This window comes from Crocodylus porosus, unplaced genomic scaffold (assembly GCF_001723895.1).
Source record: "Crocodylus porosus isolate Cpor-Errol unplaced genomic scaffold, CroPor_comp1, whole genome shotgun sequence".
In the NCBI taxonomy this organism is placed as follows: Eukaryota; Metazoa; Chordata; order Crocodylia; family Crocodylidae; genus Crocodylus; species Crocodylus porosus.
In genome coordinates, this window is record NW_017728915.1 from 25,474,156 (window position 1) to 25,479,081 (window position 4,926).

Here is a 4,926-nt window from a genome sequence, read left to right on the forward strand (position 1 = left end):
CCTGCAGGACCCCACTGCCCACATCCCTCCGGGTCGAAAATGACCCGTCCACCACCACTCTCTGGGTGTGACCCTTCAGCCAGTTGGTGACCCATTTGACTGTGTAGGTGTCAACACCACAGTCCCCCAGTTTTTTAATGAGAATGGGGAGAGAGATGACACCTTTTATTAGACCAACTGAGAAATTGAAAAAAAAAAATCTTTTTCTGCAAGCTTTCAGGCACACATGCCTTCCTCAGGCTCAGGGAAAAATAAAGATGGTAAAATGTCCCCATAGGTAGAAAATAAACTTCATTTTTGCACAGAGGAAGCTGAAGGTGGAAGTCTGTTCCTCTGGGTCCATGAGAGTGTCTTTGTGAATTGCTCTTTGATGTACAGATAAGAAAGCATTCCTTCCCTGGTGGTGTCATATGGCAGAAAGGCAGAGAGGTGTAGAAATCTTTCTTGTTGTTCAACAAGGAAGTTTAAATCCAAAATCGGCTAAAATTCAGCACGGCTACCAAATACATACCTAAACCATGGAAGAAATACAGTTTGAATAGGCACTCGGAGGAATACTCCTGGGAGAAGAGCAAGAGGCTTTTTTTGACATGCACATAAAAAAAAGTCAAGTTAATAGGGTCTTCCTATTTCTTCTTCTAAACTAGAATTATGAGTTACAGGGGAACCTCCTTGAAACTGAAACTAGACGCAGGGTCAGTTGCTGTATGCAATTCCCGAGAGGGTTTTCTGCACTATTTATAAATATATATATTCTTTAAAATTGTGATAGCACTCACGGTCTTATACTTTATGGACCTAAATGCATTAAAATGCAATGATGGTGAATGATGACCATGTAATATCAAATGTTATAGATGAATATCAAAGGGATTGTTTCTGTTTTGTAAAACCCAGAGATTAGTTTGGCATGTTGCTGAACAATCATTTATCTTTGCTGACAGTCTGGTTTACACTGCAAGGATATGTGCTGTTGTACAACAAATGGTATAGTTCAATTGGTTTTTATTTTTAGATCCCTTTTGTAGCAGACCCAAACTGGCCCATCATTGTTTACACCAGCGATATCAGTTACATTCCCAGTGGGACCCGCACTGAGAGAAGAGGAAGAAGCCTGGCAGTGGGAACAACAGCATTGCCAAGCATAAGCCTTATCATTTTTAACTTCGGTGGATCAGACACCAAGATTTACCACACCTGGATGGTGCTGCCAGGCTGCCATTGCTCCCAAATAGGGTAGCCTCCTGAGATGCTAAAAATCAGAACTAGGGAATTTGCTACTGTTTGGAATAATATGCACACGACTAAAATGCCATCCATGGAAGTCATCTCTCATTTGATCTAAAGAAAACCTTAATCCTCTCAATATGTATACTGTTCAGCACTTAAAGCAGGAAGCATGTTTTTGAAGAATAAATACTCATGGCTTGGTTCTGCCCCTTTTGAGATGAACATTATTCTAATTGTTAATTTTATTTGGAATAAGATTAGAATATTACTTTAGAGTGTGAAAAATGTTTTATTGCTAGCAAACAAAACAGCTCTTGAAGAGACTTTAATATAACTTTTCATTTGTAAAAAGTATGCTTTTTCAGGAAAGTATTACATTTTTTTCAAAATGAAGTATTTTAAAAATCGTTATTCTTTATAGTGTAAATATATTCCTATAATAGGCATAGGAAAGTAGTTATTCCTCCAATGTAGCAGGCACCCAAGCTTGTACTAAGGGTGAAATCCTGGTTACACTGACAGCAGTGGGAATTTTGCATTGATTTCAATGGAGCCAGGATTTAATGTGATTGGCTAATACTGTTTAATTGAGAAATACAGAGAATGTCTAATCACAGGACTGTGAGTCAGGCTTTGCCAATTGTTTCCTCTGTGGCCTTGGCAAGTCACATAAAGCATGTGTATGGTTATAAAAATATAAGAAAAAGAAACTCCTTGAAGGATCTGCTCTGTATGGGCTTGTAGAGTCCTCTGCTTGCTTTATAGATACATTATTTTTTATTTTATTTAGCTTTGTTAGCATGACAGAGGTAATGCAGCTGGAAGAAACTGGTTGCTTCTGACAGATGTATCATTAACAGAATCATTAACTTAGTTGTGATTTATGGATTTCTATTTATTTCTACATGCATGTCAGCTTGATGTTGAATATCCAAGGACAACAATTAGTAAGAAATGTTCTCTTGGAGAATTTAGAAGCTGACAAAATGTGATCTGAACACCAGAGAAGGGGCAAATGGACATTCATGAAGCCATCTTATCAGAATTATTTTTTAGGATAGAACCTTTTTTTGTACCTGTGCCTCAGTTTCCTTTTCATTACAACAAAAAACAATACTGGAGGAATGGAATAGTTACTGTTTTTATGTCATGTCTGAACAAGTTTCAGATAAACAGCATCCCTGAATATTGATGATGCAACAAAAGCATCAGGCAGAATCTCCTACAATAGAGCTAACATCTCATGGGAAACCATAAGAAGGTGTGTGCACAGTTAGTTTTCTTTTGTCACTGGGGAATCTGTATGGCTGAGAACCTGAGACTTGTATTGTCTTCTGGAAAAGGGACACATCTTAGCACAGGTATAAAATGAGAGCGAGAAAATGCAGCACTATGTTGCTCTGCAGTGTCATCTGCTGTTTAAAAAGGAATATTACATTAAGGCCTATTCTATCCCATTAAAGTCAATGGGTGTTTAAAATGTTTGGTTGTGTTCAAACAATAATGTTTACAGCAAGATTGCCAGGACCAGGAGATTCTGGCCTGGAGGCAGACATCTAAATCGGAAGCAATTTTGTACCATCTGAGTAAGTGTTCTTGACCAGCATTTGAACCTGTTATTTCCATTGTAGCAGATGCTATTGAATATTCAAGGTTTTCTGTTGTTCTTCCAAAAGAAAACCCATGCTTTTTGCTGTATGTGATTTAAGATAATGGAAAACAGCAGGGTAAATTCTTCCATCATGAAACTCATGACTGTAGGGGAGTTGCACCAGAGGTTAATTTGTCCCAGTGACACTAGAGAAGAGGATGTGAATCTAGTAGGGGATAGCTTCTAGTGAATAACTAAAAATAATGGTCTTTGTCTGAAATAAGCCATCCTGAAGACACTGTGACCTGGCACCACTAATAGGACTGTGGTTAAAAGAAGGAAAAAAACACGTTTGATAAGGTACCATGATCCGCACATGCAGGAAAACATCCCTTCTTAAAAAAAACGAACAACAACAAAATGTACACTCCCCCCCCACCCAAGAAACTTAAATTCTATTATCATTATGATATTCCAAAACCATATCAATAGTCCCTCAACACAAATATACAATTCAGCTACATATGCACCTTGAGGGAAGAAGAGATGCAATAGTGACAAAAATGAAACTACTGTCATCTTGTAATGTTTGATTACGGCTTTAGGCATAAAGCTTTTTAAATGACAAATGTTCAGTGAAATAGTATTTTGCCATTATACTGCAGTGCACCATTCATCTGAGGATTTCAAGACCTTAACAATATTCATTAAGTATTCTTCTACAACTTTGAAGGGACAGTATTATCTTCATTCTATAGATGAATAATCAAGGCACTCAAAGGTCAAGTTCTCCTTTTAAAGGCCTTGAACAGGCAAACCCATTCTGTTATTTGGAGTTATTCTCTTCCACATGGATCTCTAACTACGTACATGTTGAGATGTTATTGTCTTGCTCATACTGATCCCCTTGCCCAAGACCCCCATGAAAACAGAGATGTGTAGAGATTTCCAATGTACAACAGAAAGCCAAATTGACTGTTAATGCAGCTCAAGGCTCTTTTAACTTTTCCAGAGTTGCCTTTACCTTGGAAAGCCAAGATCTCAAAGACAGTAGCACTAATGCCACAGTCAAGGGGAGGCCAAGGCTATTGGAAACACTTCGATCTATATAGGAACCAGTGGCCACAATTTGATTGCTGGCTAAATGTAGATCTTTGGGTTGGTCAGTTTGGGTTGGTCAATTTGTGGCTCATTCCATAGGCAAGCAAGTCTTTCAGAAATGTCACGATGCTAGAAAGTTGGGACTTCCCTTAGAGAGAAAAGGAGGATCCAGGCCAAGATGGCTTGCCAAGACCATGCACTGAATCAATGACCGAACAGGACTTCAGAGACTTCCACAGCCACTACAAAATACTGCACAAATACAACTCCTACACATTCTTATCACCATTATGCCAAATTTGTGTCAGGGAAGAGTGACTAACTGAAAGCAAAATTTCATCATTGTTTTATACAGATGTGACACTAAGTGTGTTTTCCCATAAATAAATGGTCCAGTTGTAATTACAATATATGATGAATAATCAGAAAACCACTATTGGATTTTGATATGTATCTTTGTACAAATTTGTTAAACATCTAACTTGTGCCTCTAGAGTCACATGCAAGTGTAATGTTTGCGGGTCATGCTCAGTAGGCCTACCTTTCACAGTAGGCCTTACTGGGGACCAAAGAAATGGTCATACAGGATCAGTCTGGGGTCAGTCTAGTTCAGTATTATGTCTCTAACAAGACTAGTACACAATGATTCAGATGTAAGGACCACAAAACAGACAGATGTTAAGTAGACTCTCCTCCAAAGTTAGACCTTATGTTGAGCTCTAGTAGAAACTAATTGAATTAAGTTTTGAGATAGGAGGTTCATATGCATTCCACATTTTTTGTTAATATTAACAACACTGACTTGGTGCCACAGTGACAGTTTGGGATTTTATGATTGTGGAACGCTGTTCCAGGTTAGAGGCTTATTGGGAAGAGATGGCAGCCACCTCACGGCAAGGGGGAAGAAATTGTTTTCTTCCATGGGACCCTTGCAGGACGCCATGGGAAACTTGGTCATCACATCAGACGGCAAAGCTAACATGTTTAACGATTTCTTTGCCTCC

General features: G+C 38.6%; 2 long non-coding RNA genes across 2 annotated transcripts in view; one reads left to right on the forward strand and one right to left on the reverse strand.

Annotated features, from left to right (window-relative positions):
* Window positions 1-4,926, reverse strand: part of LOC109310797 — a 15,695-nt gene that overhangs the window by 8,307 nt on the left and 2,462 nt on the right. The window contains exon 2 of the long non-coding RNA XR_002101324.1: window positions 1,421-1,426. This is a non-coding gene — a long non-coding RNA (uncharacterized LOC109310797). The remainder of the gene's footprint in view (window positions 1-1,420; window positions 1,427-4,926) is intronic.
* LOC109310796 overlaps window positions 1-4,926 on the forward strand; it is a 26,095-nt gene that overhangs the window by 5,817 nt on the left and 15,352 nt on the right. The gene's annotated exons all lie outside the window — the stretch shown is intronic.